The sequence below is a fragment of the Bos grunniens genome, chromosome 15, assembly GCF_055505025.1.
Source record: "Bos grunniens cultivar Pamir isolate PY7600 chromosome 15, Bosgru_T2T1.0, whole genome shotgun sequence".
NCBI lineage: Eukaryota > Metazoa > Chordata > Mammalia > Artiodactyla > Bovidae > Bos > Bos grunniens.
Window position 1 is genome coordinate 33,192,166 of NC_141179.1, and position 20,982 is coordinate 33,213,147.

Sequence of the window (20,982 nt, forward strand, 5' to 3'; positions counted from 1 at the left end):
CCAGGTATCAACCCAAGTGTTTTAACATATGCCATCTTATTTCATTATTATAAAAAGTTCAAAGAGGCTAGAATAACTGCAGACTGGCTTGCATAGGACACTGCTCACTTCCTGGCATTCCTGTCAGTTAGCACTCCCTTTACTCTTCAAATGAACGACACAGTCATCCTACACAGGGTTGGTGTTATTAGAACATTCTATTTATAGGTTTCTCTGATTCCCTTACTGATTAAAATGGGATGCTTGGGTAGATAACATTGAAAGTCCCTTCTAGCTCTAATGTCTATGATTCCTGACACGTTTATAGATATCTTTGCATCAGAGCTTTCTATCTGCTTTAGAAGTCTGTTAGGGTAAGGACTTTGCCTCAGCATCTTGTCAACACTGAAAAGGGCAAAGGGACCCTTCACTTTAGTACAAGAAATAAGATTTCTAGGGCAGAATGAATTGTGGGGAAAATGCCTACTAAATTTACACGCATTAGTGATGCAGCACCGTCTGTGAAGTCATCAACAGCACGTAAGGTGCGCAGAAGAGGATACATCAATGACCGCAGGGCAATATGTACCTAAAATAACTGGCTAATATCTGTTGAGTAATAATATGGTAAAATCGAATACATTTCAGTTCATAATCATTGCAACAATTAAGAATTATGAACTGTTTCCATTGTCAGTTACTTTTATTATGTCTATTTTCCTTTCATATGTTGGCTACCATAATAATAATATCAAGAACATAATTTTCACTTTGTGCACAGGCAACTTCCTAGGAAGCTTGTTTTAGGGAGAAAGTTTGGGCTTTGGGTAAAATACCTGACTTTTAATCCTGGCCCTGCCAGTTATTCAAATGCATGCTGCTCGACCTTTGAAACTCAGTGTCCTCATTTATAAAATAAGAACAATGCAAACGTGGAGAATCATCCTGAAAATTCAATAAGGTAGTGCTGGCACACTGAAGGCCCTAAGAAAATATCTGTACTTCCAAACTGTCCCTAAACAGGTGTCAGATGTAATATATTAAATATGCATTGCAGCATGAATCTTGTCATTCTGAGCTTATATCTCTAACGGGTCAATGGCTGTGCAGATACCAGTAGGTAGGATTTAGCCAGACGATGGCTTTAAGATTAAGCTGCAAATGGCAACTTGGTTTCCAGCTTTGTCTTACATGGCAGTTCTTAAGGGAAGATTCTCTGCCTTCTCCACGGCTGTCTGTAAGTCTGTTGGTGCTCCAAGGCTGAACATAATGTTCTATTTACAGAGGATGCTTACTAAAGGCAATCTGTCATCAGTGCCTCAAGTCCAAAATAGCCTTCCAAGTGTAATTCACATGACTTTCAAGCTAAGAGAAAGCTAGGATCAGATCTCACCTGTGGTATTGGATTTTGTTCTAGATACCATACTTCAAAAGCATCACATGTGCAGTCTTAGGATTAATGAGCCTGGAATGATTCGAGAGTCAAATTGTGAACAGCTGTAGGCAGAAAGAATGTTTAAAAGTGTTTGGGGATACATGTTACTGTGATGAGAGCACTTTTTTTTTTGGCCTGGAAATGACCAATTTGGGACTAAAACGAACAGAATATTCTTTCCTTCTGGAAACACAATACAGACAGAACAGAGAGGCATCTGAGGAACAGACAGACACAGAGACAGTAAAATGCAGAAGCACTTAGGGAGAACAAATCATTTCCAGAATAAAAAGTAATTGGTAGCAGACTCTTCATAGTACATATCAGAAGTATTTCTCTACACCCACTGTAAGTCTTGCTGTTTCAAGTAAATGTTAAACAACTGCATCATAAAGATTGATGGATTTTTGCATATTTTTTTATAATCAGGGTACACCCAAAGCAGAATCACCTGGGACAAAGGCAATTAACATGAGGAATCAGAGTAATGGTGGCTCCAGTAGATGTCTTGGTGGGAGGGTGGTTTTTACCTTTCAGCATCTCCATCATTTTCTAAAGCTACCCTAAACAAAAATAATAATCTCTGACATAGATAAATCCATGTACCTGTGGACACCTTATCTTTGACAAAGGAAGCAAAAATATACAGTGGAGAAAAGACAGTCTCTTTAACAAGTAGTGCTGGGAAAACTGATCAACCACATAAAGAATGAAACTAGAACTATTTCTAACACCATACACAAAAAATAAACTCAAAATGGATTAAAGATCTAAATGTAAGACCAGAAACTATGAAACTCTTAGAGGAAAACATAGGCAGAACACTCTCTGACATAAATCACAGCAAGATCCTCTATGACCCATCTCCCAGAGTAAGGGAAATAAAAATAAACAAAGGGACCTAATCAAACTTAAAAGCTTTTACACAATGAAGGAAACAACAAGCAAGGTGAAAAGGCAGCCTTCAGAATGGGAGATAATAATAGCAAATGAAACAACTGACAAAGAATTAATCTCCCAAATATACAAGTAGCTCACGAAGCACAATACCAGAAAAATGAACAACCCAATCAAAAAGTGGGCAAAAGAACTAAACAGACATTTCTCCAAAGTAGGCATATAGATGGCTAATAAACACATGAAAAGATGCTCAACATCACTCATTATTAGAGAAATGCAAATCATAACCATAATGAGGTATCATCGCACGCTGGTCAGAGTGGCTGCCATCAAAAAGTCTACAGCAATAAATGCTGGAGAGGGTGTGGAGAAAAAGGAACCCTCTTACACTGTTGCTGCTAAGTCGCTTCAGTCGTGTCCAACTCTGTGCAACCCCAGAGACGGCAGCCCACCAGGCTGCCCCGTCCCTGGGATTCTCCAGGCAAGAACACTGGAGTGGGTTGCCATTTCCTTCTCCAATGCATGAAAGTGGAAAGTGAAAGTGAAGTCGCTCAGCCGTGTCCGACTCTTAGCGACCTCATGGCCTGCAGCCTTCCAGGCTCCTCCTTCCATGGGATTTTCCAGGCAAGAGTACTGGAGTGGGGTGCCATTGCCTTCTCTGCTTACACTGTTAGTGGGAATGCAAACTAGTATAGCTACTGTGGAGAACAGTGTGGAGATTCCTTAAAAAACTGGTAATAGAACTGCCATACAACCCCCCACCAAGCAATCCCACTGCTGGGCATACACACTGAGGAAACCAGAATTGAAAGAGAAACATGTACCCCCAATGTTCATCGCAGCACTGTTTACAATAGCTAGGACATGGAAGTAACCTAGTCATTCGTTGGCAGGCGAATGAATAAGGAAGGTGTGGTACATATACACAAGGGAATATTACTCAGCTATAAAAAAGAACACATTTGAGTCAGTTCTAATGAGGTGTATGAAACTGGAGTCAATTTGCAGAGTGAAGTAAGTCAGAAAGAGAAATACCAATACTGTATATTAATGAATATATATGGAATTTAGAAAAGAGAGTGATGATGATCCTATATGCAAGGCAGCAAAAGAGACACAGATGTAAAGAACAGACTTTTGTACTCTTTGGAGGGCAAGGGTGGGATGATTTGAGAGAATAGCACTGAAACATGTATATTACCATATGTAAAATAGATGACCAGTGCAAGTTCAATGCATGAAGCAGGGCACTCAAAGTTGGTGCTCTAGGACAACCCAGAGGAATGGGATAGGGAAGAAGGTGGGAAGGAGTTTTAGGATGGAGAGACATATGTGCACCGCCATGGCTGATTCATGTCAATTATGGCAAAAACCATCACAATATTGCAATTATCCTCCAATTAAAATAAATAAATAAATTTTAAAAAACCAAAAAAACAGTAATCTCTGATATGGACAATGGATAACTTCTTAATCTTAGGGGAAGTGTGAGTAAAAGTATCTTTGCATGCATGCTAAGTTGCTTCAGTCATGTCTAACTCTTTGAAACCCCCAAGGCTCCTCTGTCCATGGGATTCTCCAGGCAAGATGCTGGAGTGGGTTGTCATGCCCTCCTCCAGGGGACCTCCCCAACCCAGGGATCAAACCCACATTTCTTACATCTCCTGCATTGGCAGGCAGGTTCTTTACTGCTAGTGCAATCTGGGAAGCCCAAAAGTATCTTTAGAGAACCTTATTACATGAACTGATCTGTCCTATACAATGTAAATAAAAACACAATATATTATGCTGACAGAGTTTCAAGATAAATCCTCTCGTTTCTATTTCTAACGTTACTCCCTTTCCCCACCACCCTCAACTCAATCTCCACTAAGCACACTGAAGTCACCATGGAGTCTCCTAGATAACTGGCCAAGCCTTCCAGAGCACTCCCACAGTACTGACTGGGTTCCAGACTGACTGAGCTTGATCATCACTGTTTCATGACATCTAAAAATGCTCATTATCAAATTTACAGAAAATTGCATGAGATTTTATTCTGTTGTATGAATTAGTGAATCTCATTTAGCCCCTATCCTTATTAAGCTTTTTTTTTTTTACTTTTCTAAAGCTTCATTTAAATTTAAGAGTATATGGATATCTCTAACATTTTTAATCATTCCAGTTTGGATTCTGATGCCAAAATGGGGAAATTTTCCTAATATCACTTCCAAAATGTGGGTGTGTAACTCAAATGTATGGTGAGTCACCAACTAGACGATAAAGCAATTCAAAACTCTATTCTATAGTTAATGATAAAAGGAACTAAGGATATTTAGCCCAAAGAAGTAAATGCTCCTGGTAGCTATTTTAAATACCTAAAAGGTTATGGAGTAGAAGGAAGACTTGGATTGTTCTAAATGACACTAAACAGTGCAACTAAAGTAAAAGGTAAAAATTACATTGAAATATATCTGCTCATGAAAGGTCTATGTAATAATAGCACAGGAAGAAATGGAAGGTAGAAGTGGAAGGCAATGAGTTTAAGGACAGAGTAGGAATTTGTCAGAGAAGGAGTGTGAAAGTTTCCAACATCAAATTGACGTGTAGACAATAAATCCATTCCAATCTGAGAGGCAATAGCTCTAAGGGAATAAAATGAAGATGAAGAGTCAGGAGTCGGGCTGGCCAAAAAAAAGTTTTGGGTTTTTTTACCTTTTTGGCCAACCCAACATCTGAGTCACAGAAGATGGGAAAGTATAAAAGAAGAAATCCATAGAATTGTAGAGAAGTTTTCTGCCAGAGAAGACCCAAATCACACAGAGATGAGAAGACGGATCCTACTCATGAATAATACCTAAAGCACTGGGATTGGGAAGCCAGGCTCTAACACTGTGTATATATCAAAAGCAACCAAACACTAAGAAAGAGACATATAGTGGTCCAAATAATATGAAATCTGAGCACATTAATATTTCTGTCAATGCAACCAAGAATGTTATGGCATATGTGTTGCTAGGAATGACAGAAGCTATTACTGAAATAAGATTAGAATCTGTTTGAAATATCAACACAAGCATTATAGTTGGTAACATTCCCATCTAAAATAGATGACACATGCTATACAATCAACTTACTAGGGGGAAGAGCATACAAAATTACAGATGAGATTATTTGGTTCTATATTGATTTTTCCCTTAGGAGTTTTAGATTAGCTGTCAAATCAATTAGTTTTCCTCAATCCCAAGTACAGTATCAAATTTCTCTGTTTTTTGTTTTTTTTTTTTTTTGAAAGAAGTGGGTTATGTCTGGGTTTCTTTCTATTTCTTACAACCACCAGGGTGTAAATCGATTGACCAAATAAATGGGTAAATGAGCTGTAAATAATGCCCAGGGTTGGGGTGGAGATGCTCCTTCTGTCTCATCTTTCCAGCAATGGTCGGGGCTGTCTTATTTCTCAGCTGGGTCAGTGCAGTGTGAGCGTTCCAGGTTTTATAAATCCCTTAAGGAGCAAAACGTAGTAAGAGGATATTTTAAAATTGAAGTCTATTTACCTTATCTTCCCCAGCGTCTAATGATTCAAGAATCATCAAGAACTTACTATAATGCTGTCTTTAGATAAGGCTGTTACCCAAGAAAGAGTTAAATTCTTCACCTTGGAGCTCTTATGTAAATGTGGGCGGATCTAAAGTAGGAAAAATAGTTTTGAAAGCCATGACTTTTATTGCAAGAACTATATATTTTAACTAGAAGAATTGACTTCCTTGGCTTTAAATGTGGAAGAGGCAAGGCCTAGAAGATTTGAAATACAGCAAGAACAGATGGGTAACATAAGCAGAAAGAGACAGGAAGTCGAAGGAAGGCTCAGGGAAATGCTAGAAACACTGTGGCAGAAATGAAGAATGACTTTATAGGCTCATCAGCATGGCCGAGGAAAGACTCAGTCAACTTGCTGCTGCTGCTAAATCACTTCAGTTGTGTCCAACGCTGTGCGACCCCATAGACGGCAGCCCACCAGGCTCCCCCGTCCCTGGGATTCTCCAGGCAAAAACACTGGAGTGGGTTGCCATTTCCTTCTCCAATGCAAGAAAGTGAAAAGTGAAAGTGAAGTGTCAATACTTCAAACTGCTAAAATTAAACCAGAAAGAGAAGAGAGAAAAAAGTGGAAAAAAATATTCAAAAATTGTAGGACAATTACAAAACATGTCAGAAGCATAATGAGAATACCAGAAGGAGAAAAAAGAGAGAATGGAAGACGGGAAAGAAGGGGAAAGAAAGGAAAGAGAGAAAGAAAATATTTGAAACAATATTGGACAAGCATTTTCCACAATAAACAACAGGCACGAAACCACAGATTTAGGAAGCTCACACAACACCAACCATGATAAATACAAAAAAAAGACAAAGAAAATCTTGAAAGAATCAGAGGGGGAAAACTTCACCTCAAAGGAAAAGCAGATAAAAATTACATGAAACTTTTCTTCACAAACAAGACCAGAGGGGAGTAAAGTGAAATATTGAAAGTGTTTTTAAAAAATCCCCATGTCTAGTAAAATTATCCTTCAGAAGTAAAGGAGAAATAAAGACGTTTTCAGACAAACAAAAATTTAGAGAATTTGTTGCTAGTGGATCTGCCATGTAAAATATGTTAAAAGAAATTCTCAGAGAGAAGAAAAAGGATAGAGATCAGAAACCCATACCTACCTAAAGAGAAAAATACCACGGAAAGAATAAATGAAGGTAAAATATTTTCTTAATCTTAATTGATCTAACAGATAATAGCTTGTCCAAAATAATAATAGTGACAATGTGTCTGGAAATTACAGTCTATCTCTAAGTGAAAAAAAAGACAGCAATGCTATGAGGGACAGGAGGAAAGACTTGAGAATATTCTAAGTTACTTGCACTACCTAGGAAGGAATATAGTATTCTTTGAACATGGATTTGCATTAGTTACAAATGGATGCTGCAAACTTGAAGGTAACCACAAAACAAACAAAATCTCATGGTTACACGCACCATAAGCCAAAGAGTAAGGTAGACTGTGTGGAAACACCAGGAACCATTGTTTAAGAACAGTTTGATCAAAGTAGGAAGACGGGATAGATTAACAGGCATGTCCCTCAGTCCCTGAGAAGTGGCCCATGTCCCAGCTGTGGTTGGCGATAACAGGATAGTAGAATCCATGACAGAAATACCAGATGAGCTGAGAGGAGTTCAAAACAGAATGCATCGTCTTCTAATTTGTCATACGCTGTCTGGGGAACTGCACGCTTCACAGAGAAATTCCAGCACCAATATGGCCTTTGATGATAGAGCAGTGACTGCTGAAGCAAATCAACAGGTGGACCTGAGAGGAGCTCTAAGCCTCTCTAACCAAGACATGGCATGAGAAAGGCGGCTGAGAATTCAAAGCCACTCAAGAGGCGCTTCACCACTGGGATGAGGGGGACACAAGTGCACGGGATTTTTAACTGGAGGCTGTGGAGAGCCGGCCATAAGAAGTAGCTAAATTTTAGTTTCTGTTTCCACACATCAGGGTATGGCCTCACTCTACTTCATGAGCTCTCTCTGTCTCCTTCAAAATCTTACTGGGAAAAGCCTAATCTCCACAATTCCCTAAACACATTGCAGAACTGAGAGGATTGTTCATTGTTTAGCTTATTCCTGAACAGAGAGAGATTTCACAGGCCACCCACCAGTCCACGGATCGATTACTCTCAAGTTTGTTATTCAGACTTAGTGAAGCTGGACACAGGACCACTGGGTTGAAAATATGGCTCTTCAGGATGCTCCTTTGGTCCTTTGGGAAGACCTGTATGCAGAGGTCTCCCTGAGAAAAGGCTGTGGTCATGGCAGGCACAATAGTTGACCTTGACTTGCCCAATGATAGACAGATGGATTTTAGATAGATAGACATCAAGCAAACCTAGTCTGTAATCAAAAATCTATGGTACAAGGAAATCATAGGTACAAAAATAATAATGTATACAGTAAGGTTTAGAAGTTATGGTGGTAGTACTTTTCTTTACCCTTTTTATGTCATTCTTTACACAATTTATTGGTAAAGAACCTGCCTGCCAATGCAGGAGCCATAAGAGACGCAAGTTCAATCCCTGGGTCAGGAAGATTCCCTGGAGGAGGGCATGGAAACCCACTCCGGTATTCTTGCCTGGAAAATCCCAGAGACAGAGCAGCCTGGAGGGCTACAGTCCATAAGATAAGAAAGAGTAGGACACAAATGAAGTGATTTAGCACACACACACAAAATTCATGTCAATATTAATGATAAGCTAACATTTGCTAAATATGTACTATATATTTGGCATGCTTTATATATAACAGTTTCCACAATCAGTGCCTTGAGAGATGGACACTGATGTCACGTACCACTAATGTAGAAATTAAGTCTGATAAGTTTAGTAATTCATACACATAGTTTTCTGTTTATAGGAAACATTTGCACATATACTTTTCTCACAAAATGACGTTGGTTGCACTTGGGAACAAATTCATTTGCAAGAGCAAAGTTAAAAGGGTAATTTAGAGATAAAAAGAAAGAAAGGAACTAAAATAAGAGGGGAAAAAGCCTACCAGAAGCTTATTTTAGATGTAGCACTTTCATGAGAACAATTAAACTTGAGGTGAAACCCTAAGGAATCCTGTGAAGCTGTAACTGAAACTTACACCTCTCTGAGATGTGGCTTTTTAAAATCTTGATCTATAAGAGGAAGGAGGTCATTGGGGAACAGAAAAGTTGAATTTTTTGCTTGGTTTTGTAAGTTCCTTACTGCAGAACCTCAACTAAGTACCCTAACCTTTCTGGCATAATAGACACCACCACTAATAAGCTGTTATTCATCAAACGCTTTTATGTTTATCAAATGCTTTTATGAAAACAGAATTAACAGACAGGAAGGGACTTGATTTTTTGGATGAGCAAGTCTGAGTCCTTAGCCTGAAGACCAGAGACAAAGGATTATGTATGTCATGGGACAAGAACGCAAAAGTGAGAGAGTCCTTGTGAATCCTCAAGGAATCCAATAATCAAGGTCATGAGCGCATAAGTACAGTGCATATCCTGCTATATGGGAAATCTTCGGTAAATAAATCAGACAGCAGAATCACTTCCCCTCCTCCCACCCTGACCCAAGGATTACAAATAGGATTCATCTCATGTGTCAATTCCCACCAATTACCAGCAGTCTGGGGTCTTGTGTAGCGAGATTGGTGACTTTGTCCAGGCCAAGAAGGAAAGAATACTAAAGGTTAGCCAGGCTGTAGGTGAGATAGAGCAGGGTTATGTGGGTAGAAGAAACTTGCAAACTCCAAGATTGCTTTGGAAGTACAAAGAAATGGTTGCAAGTCTTACTTTGTCACTTAACTATGTGACCTAGGACATTCCAAGCCTCACTTTCTTTATGTATACAACGAAGTACTGAATGCCTACACCCTGTGCTGTTGTACGGATGTCATCGTATTGGGTTGGCCAAAAGGTCCGCTGGGTTTTTCCATAACATCTTATGGGAAAATCTGAATGAAAATTTTGGCCAACCTATATAAAGCCCCAAGCACAGTGTCTGACAAATAGTAAGTAGTTGATCAACATACATTAGCTGCCTTGACTGGCTAACTTCTTCAACAGATTCCACAGTAGCCAGGAGGTTTTTGGTACTGTGATTATTGTAAACAAACATCTATCAATCACGTGTTTGGGACAATTCTCGACTTCTCTCGTCTCGGAAGACACCCCCTAATACTTATTATTATTTAATACTTATTAAATTTTCACCATTTCATGTGCAACTTCACCCCTTAGATTTACATATTTCTTATCTTCTTCTGCTCTCCTTCCCATACTTTTCCTCTGCTTTTTGGATTTCCATTATCACTGGATGGTACTAGGCTTTACCTAGAGCCTCAATACACAAAACCTGGGAATCAAGCATGCCTCTGAAGGCTACCATTTTAATAAAAAGAATCTGAGAATGAAGGGATCAAGGAAAGGCTGTTGTAAGGTCACCCCACTAGAGATGTGCTCTATTTTCTAAAGAACCTGTATCCAGTCCCCCTGCAGCTGAGTCAGCCACAAGCTTCCAAATCACCCTGGAAGTCTCCAGTAGCTTTTTGAAGGCCTTCAAATACCCACTTGACGGTTCAGCTCCACTGTATGAGTGAATCAATGGATACAGTCAAATGTTGCTTTCCTTTTCCTTTATATTGGGTTCCCCTAGACCTCCCAGCCTCCCCCTGCCCTTTGCTGCATGCATGAGCAGAAAGGGCCTCCCAGAGCCTATCTGCAAAAGGATTTTTCTGCTTGAGGTAACCTGAGGTCAGAAAACCACGCAGCTGTCAGCTCCCAGTTACAGGCTGAAGGGAAGAGAAGCCTGACGCTTGGGTATGATGCTCCCACTCGGTCAACCTCCTCACCAACATCTCAACTGAACAATAACCACAATTGATAGAAGAAAGAACAAAGCGACTTCCCAAATATTTCTCTTTTTTCCCTTTTTCTCCCTTTCTGCCCAGTATGCCATGTTTCCTGTTTCTCTAGTAATGAAAATGTGTTCATCTGTCAAACGGAAAGCTGCCCCACTGTCTTTAGGTGCAGAGAACTTCAATCATAGCAGCTGCTGCGACCAGACCCAGAGCCAAGCTCCTCGTTTGTTTTGGCTAACGCTGCAGAATCAGTTTAGGCATCCCCTAGAACAAAATGGTGCATGGGAACAGAGCCAAGCGAGGGAAGAGAAGCAGCAAAGTTGCAACAGATTATTTGTCTGCTAAAACAGAAGGAGAAAGATATCAAAACCTGGAGCCATTTGAGTCCAGCCTCCCTAGCATATTCTCTATTTGCAACACAGATGATTTCCTCTAATATGGTTCAACAGGTGCTAAACTGTAGCTTTTCTCAAGATTAATCATTGCAGCCTTGGCAATGAAGAATTGGGAAGGAACAAGGCAGCTCCCATAATTCTTAGTCTATTTCTACTGGGTACCATATATATACATTTGTGTGTGTGTATGTGTGTGTGTGTGTGTGTGTGTGTGTGTATGTGTGTGTGTGTGTAGTGCTTGTTAATGGTAATCTTAATGAAGAAAAATGTCACCCTTCATGTTCCCAAAAGATGCTGGCATACCTGTATCTCAGGCATAAACTACATGGATAGGAAATTATGTTTGTTTTTGTGTCTTTAACTTAGACTGTGAGCGCCTTAAAGTAAGTCTTAAACTTAACTCTCATTTTCCAAAATTAACACACACTCGGCACCCAAGAAATACGGGTTAAATGGCTTATGTGTTGAATTAAATTGCATAAACGTATAACATGTCTGTCTTTCGATTTCATTAGGGAGGTTTGAGTAAGTATGTCTATTTTTGGCAATATACCAGCCCTGTTTATCTGCAAAGCTCCACCTACATTTCTATCTTCACCCATTTGAGACAAACACCAAGACCATCCAGACATAAATTTTTTAATGGGCTCATTAAGCCAAATCCACTTTGTGGCTCAGTTGGCCCTGCTAGCTGAGAAAAGAGTAAAGCTTGGAAACATGATAATACTTCACTTTTTTCCCCCGATTTATCAAAAATGGCTAACTTTGAACTTCCATTTGGATATTGTAGATCTGATTAGAGCAGGGGAATAATGAAGTCAAACTCTAAGCAAGACAAAAATGGAATTAAATGTAAATCTCAGAATACTTCAAAGCCTCAACAACAGGTATCAGGAGACTGGACAGCTTTTATGCGGTTATTCTCCTGTTGTGTAGTCTTGTGTCCTCGGAAGTATCTCAGTTGGGTACTTCTCTATCGGAGTTGTTTAGTTGCTCAGTTGTGTCTGACTCTGTAACCCCATGAACTGCAGCATGCAAGGCTTCCCTGTTCTTCACTACCTCCCTGAGTTTGCTCAGGACAAGATAAATCAATACCCAGTATGGGTAGTGTGGTGCTCTGCTGCTTGAATTTCCAAGTCTTACATTAAGGTAGTGATGAGGGGACTGCCCTAGTGGTCCAGTGGTTAAGAATCTACCTTGCAATGCAGGGGATGTGGGTTCCATCTCTGGTTGGGGAACTAAGATTCCACATGCCATGGGGCAGCTAAGCCCATGAGCTCTAGAGCCTGTGCTATGCAACTAGAGAAGCCTGTGTGCCGCAACAAAAGATCCAGCATGCCACAGCTAAGACCTGATGCACCTAAATAAACAAGATAATAGATAAATATATTTACAAAATTTTTAAAAGTGGTGAGGAGGAGTCAACGAATAGATTATCCCTAAAGCCTGGAGTATTTCCAGTGTGCGCTAAGACATGAGCTGGGAAACTGAGGGAGGAAGAATCCTTTTCTCTAAGTGAGTAGCAAGCACTACCTTGTATGCCTTTATTCCAAACCACAGGGCTGGCTGGGTTGAGGGCATCACAGGAGGAGCCAAAGATAAGAGGACCAGTGTCCCTGCTCCGTTGCTAGAAACAGCCAGATCTGCTCAAACACTCCCTGCAGGAGGAGAGAACGGAACCGCCTTCGCCTAACCCAATGCTCCTTTCCCCAAACCCACGCTCTTTTCACATTATTTCAACAGTAAAATAGTCAATTTATTTTGTTTGGCACATTGTGTTCCGCACACAAACTGATCTGATAACATTTGGTTGAGATTATTAAATTGAGCAAAATATTGGAGGAGGGTTGTTTATTTCTGTGGTGCCATACAGTTCGGGGAAAATGATTTTCATTTCATATTATTTCACGTATTTCTGTTTTTCAACAACACTGCGGCATCTAGCCATAAATGAAACTAGTTAAACATCCAGGTAATTTAACTCCATCTTCTCAAATATTAGATTTAGGAACATTGGGATAATAAAATAAAGGTTTCTTATCTCCAGATGGATATTTGGCATCCTGTAGTCACAGCCTATGTACAGTAACACTTTAAGAATTAACATTATTGGAGCAGGAATAGAAGAATGATATGACTCTTCAGCATAAATGTGACATTTATGTCAAATAAGCATTGGATTGAAATAAACCAATTTAATTTCCAAAAACTGATTGCACTTAGCAGAAAATTCTGCATAATGCATGTAAACCTGTGACATTGCCCCATAAGCCAAACTCTTTGAATTACTACTGAAGATTTCAGTCCAACCCAACCAAATGCATTATATAGGCATGTGTATATGTGTGCAAAAATCTGAAGCCTCTGAGACAAAAGGTCTTAACATAGCAAGTGTCAACTTTTCATCAGAACAATGGTGGGAACCCTAAGTTGGAATCGTACATACTTAAACCAATTTGTTCCAGTGAAATACACTCAAGTATCAAATGCTTATTGGAAGAGAGACCACATATGTCTTCTTCTGTGCAAGTCTGTCCCTGTTTATTTTCCCTCCTTTAAGTATGCCCTGGTGTTCCAGAGTATTTCCTTAAGACTGAAGCTTAGCTATCTGTGGTATGGGGACAGGATTGGGAAGAACCTGACCCAGTTTCTTCAGGGATTAGTTCTTGAAGTCCTGAGAAGCGTATTTAAAGTGGCTTACAAATGGGTGAGAATTCTCGCCTGACATTTGAGACTGAAAACCCGTGATGGGAATCGGTTTGGACTCTAAAGCCATAACTCGAGTATTAACACTAGGTGCCTCCTCTTAATCACCAGATGAGAACTGCCTGTGAATTCAATGCTGCAGTGGTTGGCCACATGGAATAGAATTTAAAACATTGAAAAACATGTATAGCATTGAATACATTGTCGAGGGTAGTCTTGTTAAGTTAGCCACACAGGAGTCTGCAATCATACTCAACTACAAAAGCATTGTAATAACCATTGGCCCCCTCCCCATGTAGGAGTTCTACAACCCTTGGAGGGTGACATATTATAATTATCAACAGGTTTCATTATCAAAAACTTTGGTTGAGACTTGATTCTACCTCTGCTCAAATCTCAAGAAAGTGATCTTGAAGGATGCCAACAACTCTGAAGCTTTATGTGCTAAGACAGTGGTTCTCAAACTGTGCTGTATCAGGACCCTTAACCCTCTAAGAGATACCTGAAGAATTTTCCTTTCTGTGGATTATATCTATCAATATTTACCGTATTCAAAATTAAAATTAAGCATTAAGATTGACTCACTTAAAAATAATGACAATAAACCCATTATAGGTTTCCCTAAAACATATTTTTGGAAAAATATATTTTGCTAAAAACAATAGAGAACATTGTTTCACAGTTTTGCAAATGTGTGTGTGATTCAGATGTGTGACTGCATTTCACTTAAGATATCAAACTTCATATTGTTTTGGGTAACCTCACACTGTATATTCAAGGAGTGAAAAATACACACAATATTTTACAGTTACTATGAAAACAGTTTGGACCCCTGGGCTGCCTGCAACAGGGACCACCATGCATACCCAAACTACTCTTTGAGAACAAGCATTCTTAAAAGGAAAATGGAGTCTAACAATGGCAGCAGTAATAATTACAGATCATCAGTCAGTTCAGTCACTCAGTCGTGTCCGACTCTTTGCGACCCCATGGATTGCAGCACGCCAGGCCTTCCTGTCCATCACCAGCTCCCAGAGCTTACTCAAACTCATGTCCATTGATAGGTGATGCCATCCAACCATCTCATCCTCTGTTGTCCCCTTCTCCTCCTGCCTTCAATCTTTCCTAGCATCAGGGTCTTTTCCAAGGAGTCAGTTCTTTGCCACAAGTGGCCAAAGTATTGGAGTTTCAGCTTCAGCATCAATCCTTCCAATGAATACTCAGAACTGATTTCCTTTAGGAGTGACTGGTTGGATCTCCTTGCAGTCCAAGGGACTCTCAAGAGTCTTCTCCAACACCACAGTGCTCGGTTTTCTTTACAGTTCAACTCTCGCATCCATACATGACTACTGGAAAAACTATGGCTTTGACTAGACAGATCTTTGTTGGCAAAATAATGTCTCTGCTATTTAATATGTTATCTAAGTTGCTCATAGCTTTCCTTCCAAGGAGTAAGCGTCATTTTTTTTAATATTGAGTTTTTTGTTTTTTTTTTTTACTTTACAATATTGTATTGGTTTTGCCATATATCAACATGAATCCACCACGGGTGTACACGTGTTCACAATTCTGAACCCCCCTCCCACCTCCCTCCCTGTACCATCCCTCTGGGTCATCTCAGTGCACCAACCCCAAGCATCCTGTATCGAACCTGGACTGGTGATATGTTTCATATATGATATTATACATGCTTCAATGCCATTCTCCCAAATCATCCCACCCTCTCCCTCTCCCACAGAGTCCAAAAGACTGTTCTATACATCTGTATCTCTTTTGCTGTCTCGCATACAGGGTTATCCTTACCGTCTTTCTAAATTCCATATATATGTGTTAGTATACTGTATTGGTGTTTTTCTTTTTGGCTTACTTCACTCTGTATAATAGGCTCCAGTTTCATCCACCTCTTTAGAACTGATTCAAATATATTCTTTTTAATGGCTGAGTAATACTCCATTGTGTATACGTACCACAGCTTTCTTATCCATTCATCTGCTGATGGACATCTAGGTTGCTTCCATGTCCTGGCTATTATAAACAGTGCTGTGATGAACATTGGGGTACATGTGTCTCTTTCAATTCTGGTTTCCTCAGTGTGTATGCCCAGCAGTGGGATTGCTGGGTCATAAGGCAGTTCTATTTCCAGTTTTTTAAGGAATCTCCACACTGTTCTCCATAGTGACTGTGCTAGTTTGCATTCCCACCAACAGTGTAAGAGGGTTCCCTTTTCTCCACACCCTCTCCAGCATTTATTTCTTGTAGACTTTTGGATCACAGCCATTCTGACTGGCGTGAAATGGTACCTCATTGTGGTTTTGATTTGCATTTCTCTGATAATGAGTGATGTTGAGCATCTTTTCATGTGTTTGTTAGCCATCTGTATGTCTTCTTTAGAGAAATGTCTATTTAGTTCTTTGGCCCATTTTTTTATTGGGTCGTTTATTTTTCTGGAATTGAGCTGCAGGAGTTGCTTGTATATTTTTGAGATTAGTTGTCAGTTGCTTCATTTGCTATTATTTTCTCCTATTCTGAAGGCTGTCTTTCACCTTGCTTATAGTTTCCTTTGTTGTAGAGAAGCTTTTAATTTTAATTAGGTCCCATTTGTTTATTAATTTCATGGCTGCAATCACCATCTGCAATGATTTTGGAGCCCAAAAAATAAAGTCAGCCACTGTTTCCACTGTTTCCCCATCTATTTGCCATGAAGTGATAGGACCAGATGCCATGATCTTAGTTTTCCGAATGTTGAATTTTAAGCCAACTTTTTCACTCTCCTCTTTCACTTTCATCTAGAGGCTCTTTAGTTCCTCTTCGCCTTCTGCCATAAGGGTAGTGTCATCTGCACATCTGAGGTTATTGATATTTCTCCCTGCAGTCTTGATTCCAGCTTGTGCTTCATCAAGCCTGGCATTTTGCATGATGTACTCTGCATGTAAGTTAAATAAGCAGGGTGATAATATACAACCTTGATGTACTCCTTTCATAATTTGGAACCAGACCATTGTTTCATATCTGGTTCTAACTGTTGTTTCTTGACCTGCATACAGATTTCTCAGGAGGCAGGTCAGGTGGTCTGGTACTCCCATCTCTTTAAGAATTTTCCACAGTTTGTTGTGATTCACACAGTCAAAGGCTTTGGCATAGTCAATACAACAGAAGTAGATGTTTTTCTGGAACTCTCTTGCTTTTTCAATGATCCAACGGATGTTGGCAATTTGATCTCTGGTTCCTCCACCTTTCCTAAATCCAGCTTGAACATCTGGAAGTTCACGGTTCACATACTATTGAAGCTTGGCTTGGAGAATTTTGAGCATTACTTTGCTAGTGTGTGAGACGAGTGCAATTGAACATTATTTGTGATTGGAATGAAAACTGACCTTTTCCAGTCCTGTGGCCATTGCTGAGTTTTCCAAATTTGCTGGCATATTGAGTGCAGCACTTTCACAGAATCATCTTTCAGGATTTGAAACAGCTCAACTGGAATTCCATCACCTCTACTAGCTTTGTTCATAGTGATGCTTCCTAAGGCCCACATGGCTTTGCATTCCAGGATGTCTGGTTCTAGGTAAGTGATCACAATATCATGATTATCTGGGTCATAAAGATCTTTTTTGTATAGTTCTTCTGTGTATTCTTGCCACCTCTTCTTAATATCTTCTGCTTCTGTTAGATCCATACAATTTCTGTCCTTTATTGTGGCCATCTTTGCATGAAAAGTTCCCTTGATATCTCTAATGTTATTGCAGAGATCTCTAGTCTTTCCCATTCTATTATTTTCCTCTATTTCTTTGCATTGATCACTGAAGAAGGTGTTATTATCTCTCCTTGCTATTCTTTGGAACTCTGCATTCAAATAGGTATATCTTTCCTTTTCTCCTTTGCCTTTAGCTTCTCTTCTCTTCTCAGCTATTTGTAAGGCCTCCTCAGACAACCATTTTGCCTTTTTGCATTTCTTTTTCTTGGGATGGTCTTGATCCGTGCCTCCCGTACAATGTCACAAACCTCCGTCCATAGTTCTTCAGGCACTCTGTCCATCAGATCTAACCCCTTAAATCTAATTCTCACTTCTACTGTATAATCGTAAGGGATTTGATTTCTGTCATACCTGAATGATCTAGTGGTTTTCCCTACTTTAAGTCTAAATTTTGCAATAAGGAGTTTATGATATGAGCCACAGTCAGCTCCCAGTCTTGTCTTTGCTGACCGTATAGAGCTTCTCCATCTTTGGCTGCAAAGAATATAGTCAATCTGATTTCGGTGTTGACCATCTGGTGATGACCGTGTGTAGTCTTCTCATCTTGTTGGAAGATGGTGTTTGCTGTGACCAGTGCATTCTCTTGGCAAAACTCCGTTAGCCATTGTCCTCTTTCATTTTGTACTCCAAGGCCAAATTTGCCTGTTACTCCAGGTAGCTCTTGACTTCCTACTTTTGCATTCCAGTCCCCTGTAAATGAAAAGGACAGTTTTTTTTTGGTGTTCGTTCTAGAAGGTTCTGTAGGTCTTCATAGAACAGTTCAACTTCAGCTTCTTCTGTTGAAGAGACTGTATTATAATTCTCTGTATTATAATTACAGATAATACTATTTAAATTCTTAAATTCTTACTCTATGCCTGGCCCTAACTTAAGTGTGTTTCATTTAATAGTTTCATTTAATAGTATCACATTTAATCCTTGTAGCAACCCCTGAGCTAGATATTACATAACTTGTTTTCATTTTTCAGATGAGAATACTGAAGCAGAAAGTAGTAGAGTGAGTTTTTCAAGATCTTATAGCTCATAAATTGTTGTTGCTATTGTTCAGTCACTAAGTTGTGTCCGACTCTTTGCGACCCCATGAACTGCAGCATGCCAGGCTTCCCTGTTCTTTACTATCTCCCAGAGTTTGCTCAAACTTATGTACATGGAGTCATAAATGGTGGAGTCAGGATAAGAACCCAGGTACAGTCCTGTGAGATCAACAACAGGACTTCCCTGGTGGCACAGGGGATAAGAATCCGCCTGCCAGTGCAGGTTTGATTCCTGCTTGTGGAACTAAGATTCTGCATGCCACAGAGCAACGAAGCCCATGCACTACAACTACAGAGTCTGTGCTCCAGAGCTCATGAGCTGCAACTATTAAGCCCGTGAGCTGCAACTGCTGAAGCCTGTGCCTAGAGCCTGTGCTCCAGAAGAGAAGCCATGGCCATGAGAAGAGTAGCCTCCACTCGCCTCAACTAGAGAAAGCCCACACAAAACAATGATGACCCAGCACAATCAAAAAATAAATTAATAAAAATTTTTTAAAAGAGCAACAATAGTTGTGCCAGCAGTAGTCATATTTAGCACTTATGAAGTATTGACTATGTAAATTGTTGGTTATCATACATTAATTATTTCTTTCTGTCTTCAAAACAAATCTATGACATACTTAGTATCCTCATCATTTTTTAGATAAGGAGACTGAGACTTGACTAAGATCATATTTTATCCTATGGGAAAATTATATAAGGTCTCTAATTATAAAGGTTTTTGGTTTAAGTAGGCAATTATGCTAATATTAGATGAGGTGATCTGATGCTTCATTTAACTGGCACCATGGCAGAATGAGGTAGTCACCTCTGCAGAAGTAAGTTTTCTAGACGAGCTCATTTTTACTAGTTTGTGGGCCTAAATTTTTAAAGTACGGGTATAACTGTATGAAGGTAAGGAGTCGTGAATATCAGTTTTGATTCTGTGCCTTCCTTTGGCAATGGGCTAGAGACTCCTGAGGGGTATAGGCCTCTTTCCTTACTAAATAATTCAAGGATGCTTTATATGTTGCATGTGGGTTTTCTTCTGTAGTTTGTAGCTTTTCATTTTGAATTTTTTTGTCTTCTCCTTGTCAAACCAACACTTTTTTTTTTCCCCCTCAAAAGAATCCTTGAGCTTGGGCCCATTTCTAGACATCTCTCTTGTGGTGACCTATATATACTATTCCTCTCTGTGCTGGTAAGAAAATAGACTACCCAGTTTGCTTGTATGTTGTATAAAATAAGAGCAAAACCTGAGTTCCTAGACTTTTCATGTGTTTTGATGGTTCCAAATGCTTCCTCGGCTCACTTGGACCTGACCGGCCCTGCGCAGATAAATCAGGGCGCTGCACGGGCTTTGTTCCAACAAGTGAGATGTTCCTAAGAGACCACGGCTTTTGAGACTTTGGAAGTTTTAATGCCATTTGTTATGAGGACAATTTGCTTACGGGCTTTCTTTTCATGTATTTTTACATTTGAGATCTCTGCTCTTAACTCCACTTTTAAAAATCCTTTAGAGGAAACCAAATATGCCTTGTTCCAATTCCAATAAGGTTGCTTTGAATGTTTTGAACTTGCAGTCATGGTTGAGACGACCTAATTTGAAACACATTTGGAAGTTCAGCTGAGCCTAACCTAAGTAGTTTCAATGATTTCTCCTAAGAGTTCACTTTTTTGTTGTTGTTTTTTGTCTAAATTCAAGCCCCGGTATAGTTTATATTCCTCTGTAGTTGAGACGTTGATCCAAGAAAAAATAGTGAAGCCATCAAAATCATATTAGAAAGAGAGAAAAGGGGGAAAAAAAGGAAAGGAGAAAAAAAGAGAAAGAGGAAATGTTTGAGAAGGAAAAGAAACACAAAGCACTGTTCTGTAGACTAAAATCAGTTCAATAAACAATGATAGGCGCTAAGAACCAGTCTAAGGGTCAGACATGTAAGTCCTCCCAATCACACTCACAATAAAGTTTAAGTTCTGGGCCTGGTCACTTGCCTACACCTTTAGGCTCTTCTCCCACCCCCTTGGCCTTGTAATATATGTAGCAGTCTTCCAACGACCATGGTGCTGGCCCACACTCCAAATCCACAGGTGTGGGACATTCTTCTGTTTTGAATGTCCCTATGACCTCTGCCTTTTAAATCAGGCAAACTCTTAGTCATTCTTCAAAACACAGTAGAAGTATGACCACTTCTGAGAAAGTTCTCTCTCTTCTCCAAGACGCAGCTACTGAACCACGCTGGACACTGGATGTCACCACGCCCATGTTTGTATCCTACTGTATCTTTTGGAGTAGTTTTCTTACAAAAAAAATCCATATGTTTACTAATTTGCAAGCTCTTAAATAAAGTTTATTTATCATGACTGTTGTCATAATACCAGACACAT

The 20,982-nt window shown here is 39.6% G+C and overlaps 1 long non-coding RNA gene across 18 annotated transcripts in view; it reads right to left on the bottom strand.

Annotated features, from left to right (window-relative positions):
• LOC147357622 (uncharacterized) overlaps positions 1–20,982 on the bottom strand; it is a 150,841-nt gene that overhangs the window by 123,551 nt on the left and 6,308 nt on the right. The window contains exon 3 of one of the 18 annotated variants that reach the window (XR_015141482.1): positions 17,700–18,274. The exons of 16 other annotated variants lie outside the window; for them this stretch is intronic. This is a non-coding gene — a long non-coding RNA (uncharacterized LOC147357622). Of the gene's footprint in view, positions 1–17,699; positions 18,275–19,045; positions 20,325–20,982 lie in introns of those variants that run through there. One more of the 18 variants, XR_015141480.1, reaches the window with a different exon arrangement.